The following is a 13,206-nucleotide window of genomic DNA, read 5'->3' on the forward strand; positions in this document are numbered from 1 at the left end:
GTTAAAACACAATTCTGTACTGCTCTCCCAGCCGCTGCGTTTAATTAAACCAACTGTTCCTGTTTTGCCAAACGCCTCTTGTCTTTAATTTTCTTTTAAGGTAAATCCACATTCGAGCAACATTTATTTATTATGACGATATGTTATTTATGAATTTTATGAGACGATTTTAATCCTACATATGTTTTTAGGATGACCTACTGTCGGAATGGTTTTATGTAGTTTAAAGACCAGAGTCTAAATACAAATTCTTTGTGACTTGACTTGACTTAACAGTGAAGCAGATATCAACTTCAACGAAGTGGAATGGCTTGGGTCTCACCTTTAAACTCATTATTTGGATATGGGGATGTGAATTCACTGTGCAAGGTCCTAGAGCCAGTTCATAGTGGATTCCCCTCAAATGTCATTATCTGTCTAGAGAGCAGACACAGACTGTGTGCAATGTGATGGCCCTCACAGGAGGTAGTGATGAGCACAATGAAGTGTGTACTCTCTGCATGTGGCTTTTATCAGCATTTGTGAATTTGCAAACAGTAACAGACAAAAGAAACAGGCAACTCTAGAAACTTACTTGCCCATAACAGCAGAATCTGTTGGCTCGCCAACTCCCCCACTGCTCATGAAAGACTAATTGACAGTACCTTGCCGGAAAGTCCTTAAAGAATTTTGATGGGCAGCCCTGTCTCCATAATACCTCACTTCACTGAGTATCCACCATTCAGCTTTAGAAATGCTGGCAGCACACTTCTACTATGTGTAGAAAAACGTCCCTCACCCACTATTTGTGGCATGCTTCATCATAGGGCCCTGCTAACACAATCAGAAAAATGTATCCCCTTCGGAGTAGAGCAGTAAGGGTACGGAGACATAAAGCACATCAGACAAGTCCAACAATAATGGCACAGGGACCACAACAGAGAACAAACGTAAAAACTGTCTCAGGCTAATCACTCGTCCTATTTTATTCTAGTGTAGCCTGGACAGGATTAAAATATATCATCAGTGGTGTATTCAGGAATTAATTACCTGTACACCCCAATATCTGAGGAGGGTCAATATGTTTCGGCCATTTCAGGTTACCACCTAGGGTCATACGGCCTTCTTTAGGACCTTCATCCTGTCCCGTTATTTATATGTGCCCCTACCTATCATTCAGTCAGGGACTCACTTATTCGTGCTTCTGAGATAATTTCTCATTAGTCAACACACTCAGTTATCTGTAAAGGATAAAGAAAATAAGCAAGATACCAAAGGATCAATAAAGTAGGGTATCTAGTAGTATTTAATTATTCCCAAATCATCACCTTAATGTGTGGAAAGGATAATATCCAAACTGTGCATTTTGGTCCCATAATTTCCATGTTAATATTGGTGGAAAAAGTATAAATTTATCAGATCCACCTGTGTCTTTTGGTCATATACCCAAGTCCAAAAACAGTAGAAGAAGGAGGCATATGTGAGTACACTTACCGAGTTTTCATTATTACTCGCTTTAATCAAAGCCGGGTGGGAGCACCACCCTGTAGTCACACACTATATAAAGATAAACAACCATTATTGCAATAATCGGAAGTAGCTGTACAAACAAATATATATGGTATATTTTCCCTTTTGCTCCTTAACCCAAACGTGTCCTGAGCTACGAATATTATCACTTAAAATTCAATATGTTGTAAAAGAGTTACGAGAAACTTGCTGTTGTCTTATATTGTAACTGTTCATTGTGTTTTTAACCACTTCAGTATCGTACTCCGGCTGAGATCTAGTTTTTCCACCCGCCGGCCCCTTCATATTCCATTTTTAGAGCCCCTGTTTTCCTTATTCTCTCATGTTAAGCATGCAGGGCGATCTACCCGGAACCGGGTGACCATCTCACTTGGACAATGTGTAGTCAATAAAGTATACCCCCTTCCGTGCCCCCATCCCCATATTATCTCCTTACTTCATCAAGGGTCTGGCGCTGCCTATCATTGCCGCTCCCCGGCTCCGCGTTGATGTGATACGCGGGGCCGGGATTCAGGTAAAGGCAATTCCGGGTACCCCATATAATTTTTACAATCACATTAATCATCATAGCTGGTATTGGGCTAATATAGCTATTTGCTTTATCTTTGGAAGTAAGACCCCCTCCCTAATATGTCTGCCATTCTTTTCGTTAATTTGATAAGGCGTTTTATTCATTAAATGTAGGATCGGTCTTCCAACCCTACTCAATATGGCCGCAGTGATTTAGAATTTAACGTTCCAGCCTTTTCTGAGCAAAGCACGACGGTAGTGACGACATACCCGGAATTGCCTTTACCTGAATCCCGGCCCCGCGTATCACATCAACGCAGAGCCGGGGTGCAGCAATGACGGGCAGCGCCAGACCCTTGACGAATCCCTTGGGGATGGGGGCACGGAAGGGGGTATACTTTATTGACTACACATTGTCCAAGTGAGACGGTCACCCGGTTCCGGGTAGATCGCCCCGCATGCTTAACATGAGACAATAAGGGAAATAGGGGCTCTAAAAACAGAATATGAAGGGGCCGGCGGGCGGAAAAACTAGATCTCAGCCAGAGTACGATACTGAAGTGGTTACAAACGCAATGAACAGTTACAATATATGACAACAGCAAGTTTCTTATAACTCTTTTACAACATATTGAATTTTAAGTGATAATATTCGTAGCTCAGGATCCGTTTGGGTTAAGGAGCAAAAGGGAAATATACCATATGTATTTGTTTGTACAGCTACTTCCGATTATTACAATAATAGTTGTTTACCTTTATATAGTGTGTGACTACAGGGTGGTGCTCCCACCCGGCTTTGATTAAAGCGAGTAATAATGAAAACTTGGTAAGTGTACACACATATGCCTCCTTCTTCTACTGTTTTTGGACTAGGGTATATGACCAAAAGACACAGGTGGATCTGATAAATTTATACTTTTTCCACCAATATTAACATGGAAATTATGGGACCAAAATGCACAGTTTGGATATTATCCTTTCCACACATTAAGGTGATGATTTGGGAATAATTAAATACTACTAGATACCCTACTTTATTGATCCTTTGGTATCTTGCTTATTTTCTTTATCCTTTACAGATAACTGAGTGTGTTGACTAATGAGAAATTATCTCAGAAGCACGAATAAGTGAGTCCCTGACTGAATGATAGGTAGGGGCACATATAAATAACGGGACAGGACGAAGGTCCTGAAGAAGGCCGTATGACCTTAGGTAGCAACCTGAAATGGCCGAAACATGTTGACCCTCCTCAGATATTGGGGTGTACAGGTAAATAATTCCTGAATACACCACCTATGAGATATTTTAATCCTGTACAGGCTACACTAGAATAAAATAGGACGAGTGATTAGCCTGAGACAGTTTTACGTTTGTTCTCTGTTGTTCGTCTCTGGTCCCTGTGCCATTATTGTTGGACTTGTCTGATGTGCTTTATGTCTCCATACCCTTACTGCTCCACTCCGAAGGGAATACATTTCTCGGAGTGTGTTAGCAGGGCCCTATGATGAAGCATGCCACAAATTGTGGGTGAGGGCCGTTTTTCTACACATAGGTGTTGAACCGTTCTGGTTCTCACACCAGATATTTTTCCGTCTTTTTTTGTGATAATATATATAGTATAGGGAGGTCGGACAGGAAAAATTTCATTTCACCTCTTTGTAGTGTTTTAGTACACTTCTACTGTCTGTATCCCAAACTCAGTTTTGTGCTATTTTAAATCAGGGGCCATATTAACTGGATCCCAATTGTCTCAGTATTCAGACTCCCACCACACGTGATGTCTTGCTACCACCATAAATGCTAAATAAAACCACCAGGCATACAAGCCTTTCAGCACAAACATGGTAATGTCAGTGCATGGGTTAGGGTCTGGATGTTGTATCTCAGCAGAACTTTGTATGCATGATGCCAGTAGGTTGAGCTCCCAGATACAGAGAAAAGGGTCTGTTCAGGTGTATTATTCAACAAAAATCTTTCCTGTTTTGTGACCTTAACAGGTCACAAAACAGGTTCTGGATTTTAGCCTTACCATGGGCAGGTCTATGCCTCAGCAAACAAGCTGTATTAGTGTGTTAGCTAGACCAACAAAAAGTGAGGATAACAGTTTCATATGCAATAGGGTCATTCTGGTCATGAGTACATTCTCGTATACCACCCAGGGGAAATTCCCATCCCAACAGTGTGCATCCTCACTGCTGAAGTCTCCTGATGCTAACTCTTCCTCTGTGACCAAGTTCTGTGAGTGAGCGGATATGCTGTGAGGCAATTAGGGGTGAGGCCTTTGATATTAGGAGGAAGGCAACAATGCACCACCATAACTTATCTTCTGTATTAAAATTAATCAACCTGCTCTTCTCTGCAGGTGCAGGATGAAATATGAGTGCTCACAAAAATAAGCTGGGAACTACAGATTTTAAAATCATTCCGGGGTTCCAGTCACCCTTCAATGACACAGCCGTTCCAGACCCATTTGTTCTCCATGCATGTCAGAAAGCACTGTCAACAAAGTAAGAAGAGTATACTTTAGACTGACAACACACCATCTGTTCTGGCTAAAGACCCTTCAATTGTTTGGCTAGCCTACAGTATTATTTCAGTCCATATTTCATTACAGTGGTTACTTATATTTCACTTCCATGGGTTGGTAGGAACTCATTCACAATACATATCTTTTAAATGAAAGTAACCATACTGATTACTAGATCATGTGCTTGTCTTCCTTAACACATCTCATGCAGCAGACCTTTAGTCCATTGTTTACTGTGTGATTCCATTTCAGTGCACAGTTCCTGTCTAACTGCCAACTATTTAACACTCTTTCCTACCTCCTGCACTCTCATGAAGAATACAACTTGCATTTTAGATCAAATTCTTCCTACTGTGGGCTTTGCCAAGGCTATGTTCATCTTTTGACTGTAGAATTGACTGTAAAAGCCTAGAGGATTTCATTATTTCCACTTCCTCATAGGGCTTTAGAACTCCTTTTCATGGTGAACATCACCTTCGCACCACAGCACATCAACAAATTAGCAAACACTGTTTTGACTTTAACTCAGAAACACCTTTAACTTTGGCAGCTCGATTTTATAACCTGAAGACTGCCCTAAATTCAGACTTCATCTGAATATGCAGCAATAGAACTCAGTATCAAACATATTTTGTGGACTTGTGGTCTTCTGTCTTCCAGGCCTCTTACGCTATAGGTGTGGCAAACATCTTCAAAAATCATTAGCTCAGGATTGCCACATCTTCAAATTCTTCTTTGATGCAATCTCAGGCATCTAAGGCTAGTTCATCTTGCATCTCTTCACTGGATTACTATGTGCTGCAATAATCGTTTATGTAATTATTCTCATCATTATATTGCAACATGTCCAAGAGAGCACCAATGCAATAATGTTCTGGCTGACTGTCTGGGACTCATGGAAATGGCAGCCTGAGTCCTCCTCCAGCATTGACAGCATTTAATAATATTTTGCTCAATAATCCACTGGAAATTGCATGTACTCGGTCTGCAGGCCACTGCTTATGGTTCACCGTTATCTAAGTTACAAATGTTTCCTGTCATGCCTTCTTTAACTGTACAAACATCTTCTTACTCTATAATCTCCCTTCAATGCTCATGAACCAAGACGAGACTTCATATCACCCGCTTCCCCACTACTATTCTCTTCTCAGTGCAGCTACCATATCTGCAGTCCTTACCACCCATTGGAAGTTTGGCACCTCCATGTCTGTCTCCTCAGTCTCTGGCATCAATGCTTTCTGTTGTCTCTTGCCCACCATCACCAGTGGTACTTTTCATCTTCAATATTTCTGACTTGGACATGTCAGCGCTTTCTAATGATTTAACCTCCCATTAGGACACACAGCTGCTGTTCAGTCTGTGATGTCCAGTTTTTTTTACAGTTTTGCATCTTGCTGTTACTTTACTGGGTCTTGCTTTTTGGCCAGGTTTTACACTTTACTAATGTGCATTTTAATATTTCTTCAATATAGAACACTTAGGCCCTCATTATGACATTGGAAGTAAATACCAAATACCGCCGCAGTGACTGACGCCAATATACCGCATGATGGCGAACATCCGTCAGCCAGATTATGACACATACACACAAAACCAACAGAGAGCAGCCACAACCATAAATCCGCCAGACCCACTAAACGTAATACACTGTCGGAACTAGCACACATACGGTTACGTCATCAAAACAACGCCCTCCAAATAACGACCCACGAATCACCACAGTGGACATTCAATGGCGGTAAACCATTGGCGGTCAACACCGCCAAGGCGGGAATGGCCACCCAAATACAAAACAAGACAACATTGGCCAGAACAAAAACACCAAACCTGACACAATTACACCCACCCCACATACTCACCAATGGCACTATAAAACACTCCTCCACAACACCCTAAACCTTTGCAAACACGAGAAGACCGCCACACCTTGCCACGTCAATCCCAGAGACAACTGCACACACATACCACAACTACCCATACATCGGTCAAGCACCACACACCACACGCCCCAACACATTACACATATCCCTCTGCACAACACACACACCACACAACACCCATGTCCTCACAAAGGCACCCCCCGTTTCACTGATGAGGAGTTGCAGGTCATGGTGGAGGAAATAGTCAGGGTAGAGCCACTGCTGTTTGGAGCACAGGTACAGTAGAGCTCCACTGTCAGGAAGATGGAGCTATGGCTGAGAATCGTGGACAGGGTGAACGCCGTGGGACAACATCCACGCACAAGGGACGACATAAGGAAGAGGTGGAACGACCTATGGGGGAAGGTGCATTCCATTTCAGCAAGGCACCAGCTCACCATCAGGAGGACTGGCGGTGGACCCCCACCTCCTCCTCCACAGCTGACAGCTGACAGCATGGAACAAGCAAGTTTTGGCAATACTGCATCCTGAGGGACTCACTGGAGTAGCCAGACGACTGGACACTAGTGAGTCACCATTTACAACCTATCACCCCCCCCCCCATACCTGCATGCCATCTCACCCTCTCAGCTTGACTCCCTTCACCTCACTCCATCTCACACAGTGCACCACCCCAATTACCACACCCAAATGGCAACCCTTGCTTGCCATACCCACTGCAAGCACATCCCTTCCAGCTCTGTATGCACACCCACCACCAATGCATGCACAGCATGTAGAACTACCAATCCCACAACCCATCACCACACACTACCACCAATATCACTGGGAATACTAGAAATGCAGAATATGTCACAGCCAAGTACCCTAACACATCACTTACATCCCCACAGGTGCCCCAGCCAATGTCAGCGGCGAGGAGGTGCCACGGCTACCCAGTCCCCCACCAGAAGATGCCCCCAGTGATGACAGCAAATCAGGAGGTCTGGATCTGGATGAACTCCCTGGCCCATCTGGGACCACTGGTCAGTCGGCTACCCCATCCCACAGCCAGTCCACTACAGAGCCCCCCTTCTGAATTTAAACACCACAGCAGCCAGCCAACGCCCCCAGACCTCTGTCCCCAGGACATATCAATCAGTAGTGTGCCCACCTGTACAGGGACCCGAGTCCACACCACACAGGCTAGACAATGAGGGTCCTGGTGTCAGTGGGAGTGGGCCCACCGTTCAGGGGACACAGGCACGGGGGCCAGGGACAGTCGGAGGACAGCTGTGCACCAGGGAGAGGACAGGCCCAGGGAATCCACTGCCCAGGAGGCACTCACAAATGTCCTGGGGGTATACCAACAATCCCAGGACAGGATGGGTCAGGTGCCCAACATCATGCAGGAGAACCAGAGGCTGCAGGGGGAACACCACCAGGAAGTGATGCAACAATTGCAGGCCTTGAATACCACCATGTCCTCCATTGCAGGGGTCCTGAGTGACATGGCCAACATCATGCGGGAGTACACAGCACACCAGTGGGCCACTACCACTAGCCAGTGTACTGACCAGCCCTCCACATCTGCTGCAGCTAGTGGACAGGTGGCCCTACCACAGGACTCACAGGCCACCAGCACCCCTCCCCCTGCAGAAGGTGAACCAACCCGCAAACATTCCCTGTGACCCAGACAGACACCAGAGACAGTTGCCAAGACCAAGACCACTGCCAGGAAAGGAGCCCCTCCAGAATGCCCCCTTGTGTTACACTGTGTCACCTTGTCCACATTGAGCTACCATTGCTCCTCCTCCTGCATCCCCTTGGACACTGGACCTGTGCTACAAACAGACTGGCCCACTACACTGGACTTTTCCCAACCATCACTCCACCCTATTGCACTTTGCATTGTATACCTAATTTATTAATAAACAACCTTGGCCACAACTTGAGTAATAGTGCTTTATCTGAAGGAAATGTACAATGTATTGAACTGTATTGAACTTCATGATCCTGTGCAAATGTCCTGTAATGTGGTCATCCATCCTACATATGTGTCTCAGCAGTCTGTACACATCACAGCATCACACTGTTGTGACCACACCACCAACATCTGAAATAAGGGAAGGCATATGTGACAGTCAGTTGGGATTCAAAGTTAGTGACTGGCATCATACTATAGCCACAGAGTACAACACTTAAACTGAGAAATGTATAGTTCAACAGTCTTACATGAGTGGCATTGGAAGTACCGCTGTATGATGTGTGTCCTGTTGTCCACATCCTCCTCCTCTTCCTCCTCCTCACTGTCCTCAATGTCCACTGCTGTCACAAGTGCATTGTCACCCCCCTCCTCCTGCAGATAGGGCACATGGCGTCTGAGGGCCAAATTGTGCAGCGTGCACTACACTACAACAATCTTGCAGGCCTTCACAGGGGAGTAGCATAGGGATCCACCTGTCAGATGGAGGCACTGAACCCGGCCTTCAGGAGACCGAAGGTGTGTTAAATAATCCTCCTGGTACGCCCATGAGCATCATTGTGCTAATTCACAGCCACTGTTCTCAGGTTCCTAACAGGGGTCAAGAGCCAGGATAGGTTTGGGTAGCCAGAGTCACCTGGAAGACGTGGGGGACACACTTTAGCCTTGCACAATGGGATTGGGTATGACTCCTGTAGGCATACACTGACATACATTGGGTGGGGACTGAGGCTCACCTACAAGCCACACTCTGTGCCTCTGTAGTCATGCCATCAGCTGTGGGATGCTGCTATTCCTCAGGACAAAGGCATCATGCACAGACCCAGGATACTTGGCAGTGACGTGGGAGGTGTACTGGTGGGCAAGCCACACCATCTGGACATTGAGTGAGTGGAAACTCTTCCTATTCCTGTACACCTCTTCATTGGCCCTGGGAGTAACTAAGGCAATATGGGTGCCGTCAATGGCCCCAATCACATGTGGTATGTGTACCATTGCTTAGAATCTAGCCTTCACAGTGGGCAATTCAGCATCCTCGGGGGATGCGATGTAGCTGCACATGTGTTTGGGCAAGGCAGTCAGAACCCTTGCAAGCACAATAGAGAACATTGGCTGTGACATTCCTGTAGCCAAACCCACAGTCACCTGGAAAGAACCTGTTGCCAGGAAATGGAGCACTGATAGAACCTGCACAAGATGGGAAATTACTGTGATGCAACAGATAGCAGGCAGCAGATCAGGCTCCAATTGTGCTCACAGCTCTATGATTGTGGCTGTGTCAAGACGATAGGTGAGTATGATGTGCCTGTCCTCCAGTGTAGCCAAGTCCACAAGGGGTCTGTACACAGGTGCTTGCATCCTCCTCCTATTCCTCCACAGTGGTTGGGACCTAAGTGACCCAAAAGTCAAAAGGGAGTGACAACAGGACCTATGGACACACAACATCAGAGTACACAGAGCATGTATGTATGTTGGACACTAGAATTGTCTAGCTGTGTACATTCAACACCAATGAAGCACTTTTATATTCAATACATGAGTACTAGCAGTAGGAAATGGCAACCGCCTGTCCTGTATGCAGGGACAGGTGAAAGTGACCTCACTCCGCCGGCATTATGCGTCATGGCGGAAGGCGGTCTGCACCGCCATGCAATTCCTCATTGGCTAACATAGGACTCTATGGAGTACAGGAACCAATGATGATCAATGCCTTGGGTGACGGTGTTCACCGCCGCGGACATGCCCGCCACTTTCTTCCAACTACTTCACTTTATTCCTGACTTTCCACTGGACTACATCTCCAAGGGTGTGCTGCTGATACCTGTGTCTGGTACCTGCCATGGCCCGTGCTACAGGGGAAAGGGCCCCAGCCTTCAGGTCAGAGGAATTGGAGAGGCTTGTGAATGGGGTCCTACCCCTGTATGGGCAATTGTATGGGCCTCCAAACCAACAGGTGAGTACATCATGGGTTCGTTGCATGCAACATGGCTGCATGTAGATGTATGTGTGTGCTCGCAGTGTGTCATTTGTGGGGGTCTGGCTACAGGCAATGTGACTGAAGAGGTATGGGTCATGTGTGTGCTTGATGAGGGGCAAATGCTGTATGTAGGCCATATGTGTGACAGGCTGGATGTTATGGTTCATGATGTCCCTCTGTCTGTGTTTCCTCTGCAGGTCAGCGCCCTATCAGAAGAAGGGGTTGTGGTGTGCCATCGCCAAGCTTGTGCGGACTGGAGCACCAACTGCAGGAAATGGTGGGAGGCCCTGAGATGCTGGGCCCGGAAGACTGCGGAGGCCCAGCTGGGGACGGCCTCCTAACAAGGGAGGGGTGCCCGTCGAAGCCTGAACCCCCTAATGGCCTGCATACTGGCAGTGGCCTACTCAGAGTTGGATAGGCGCTTGAGGGCAGCACAGCAGCCACAAGGGGGTGAGTACAGTGTGTGTGACATTCATCATTTGCTGCCTGGCATGGAATTTGGGTGCTAGTCAGTGGATGCCCCAATATGCCAGTTTAGACATTGCTGTGTGGTCCAGCTTAGATATGTAGGATGGTATGCATATTTTGAATTGCTAGGTAGCTGGCTTTCCATGGCAGACAGTGCTTAGTTGGTACCAGTAGGTGTGCAGGTGGCAGTGTTTGGCTACCTGCGGCAGTACCTAGCCAACGGTATGCCACTGTGGTCGATACTGCCCATTCCTAGTCCCAGTGAGTGATAGTGATGTGTATGCCATCTGTGCTGTTGGTGCTGTCATTGACCGTGTACTCCCTTTCTCCCCCCCCTCCTTTTGTCATCCTGTCCATGTGTGCATTAACATCATCTGGGGAAGGAGCAGGGGCACCGGAGAGTGAGGGAGCTGCAGTCCACGAGACCCAAGAGGCAGAGTCAACCGACGCTGAGGGGACCAGTGGAGCGGAGGGAGAGGGGAGCACCACGGGGGAGACAGGGGCTGATACAACTGACTCTGATTCCTCCACCGATGGGAGCTCCCTGGTGGTGGGGGACGCCAAAGGGGCCAGCCCAGCACCTTCATCTTCTGCCACCCCCGTACTAGCACCGCCCTCCCAGTAGCCCCCCACTGAGTTGCCAGTGCCCGCTCACCCAGGAGGGAGGGCGTCTCCTTCACCCCAGGCACCTCAGAACCTGCCCCAGTCAGCCTTGCTGCCTTCAGTGAGGAGGCTACTGACCTCTTGAGATCCAACTCTGTAGGGCAGTCAACCATAGTAAATGCCATCCAGGGGCTGGTATCCCAGATGCAGCAATGCAATGCCTTCCTGGAGGGCATTCACGGTGGCTTGGCAGCCCTACAGAGATAATTTCAGGCTCTGGCCTTCTCTCTGACAGCAGCCATGGTCCCTGTTTCTTCTGTCCCCCCTTCAACTACCTGTTCCCAGTCCCTGTCTCCTCTCCCCCAACCCATCTCACCCACACATTCTGACAAGCATTCACCAAAAACAACAGACAAGACTCTCACAGACAAACACAGGCACCACATTGTCCACAAGCACACACAGCCAACACAAAGATACACACACATCAGCCACTGCCTCCACTGTCTCCCCCTCATCCTCCTCCCTCACAGTCACATCAGCACTCCCACCTGAATGCACAGCATCAACAGTCCCAGATCCTGTCACCCACACAGCCTTGCCCACAGTCACCACAACAGCAGACCCGCAGACATGCACCCCACACACCACATGGGCAGTCACCACCACCACCATCACCATCTCATGCAGCACACCCACCTCACTTGCAGACACCACAATATCCATCCACACGTCCTGTTTGTCCTCCCCTACCCTGTCTACCCCCCAAAGACACACAAACGCTCCCACTTAGACCCCCAACAGCCATCCATCTCACACAAGCACGCTGTCCAAGCACCTGCAACCAAGTCCAGCACACCACTCCCTCTACCTCCACTCCCATACCTCCTCCCACATCCCGCCCCACCGGTCCTAAGAAGCTTTTCCTTTCCCGGCTTGACCTCTTCCCTCCCCTACACCCCCACGTCCTGACCGTAAAGGGAAAGTCCTACCCCAAGCCAGTACCTCCAGTTCCAAACTGACTCCTGTTCCTCCCCCTAAGTGTACTCCTGCCACTAAGTTGAAGAAGGGCGGCACTCCGGCCCCCCATCCCAAGGCCACTCTTCTGCCCCCAAGCCAGAAGGGCAAGGAACTGCACCCTCCCAAACCCAAACCCAAGGACCTCCCTGCGAAAAAGAAACAGGAGGGATCACCGCCAGGGTCATAATTTGGGGGTCATTACCCCTGGCCTGGCAGCGGTATTACCGCCATGGCCAGGTGGCGGTCAGATGACCGCCAATGTCATAATGACCACTTTAATCTTCAATATAGCTCCAGTGCTGTCTTGCCTTTGTGACCTCTGATTTATGCGGTACAGCCTCAACTTCTAACATATACCTCTTACTTTCCATAACACCAAATTAGAATGTTATGACTTTCTGTTAGTATTAGCAGTTATGAAAGGTCACCTCGGTTTTATCAGCATATCACATATATTTCAGTAGTGCCCATCACCGACGTTTTTTTCACTGCAAGGTAATAGGCCGTATATACAAGTGTAAATATTATACTTTTTCACATGCATCAAACGTAATGATCACAAGACGGCATCAAGATCCGAACTACAAGAAAATTGTGTCCACCGTGCGTCATAAGTATGGGTCTTTCTTTTGTACCAACCGAACGTACAAACTTTTTCAACTTTCATGAGGACATTTTGAAGTTTGTTAGACAATTTGTTTGTATTCTTGTGAGTCACAGGTAAATCAATTGGAGTGCAGTGCTATT

The sequence above is a fragment of the Pleurodeles waltl genome, chromosome 1_1 (genome assembly GCF_031143425.1).
Source record: "Pleurodeles waltl isolate 20211129_DDA chromosome 1_1, aPleWal1.hap1.20221129, whole genome shotgun sequence".
Lineage (NCBI taxonomy): Eukaryota > Metazoa > Chordata > Amphibia > Caudata > Salamandridae > Pleurodeles > Pleurodeles waltl.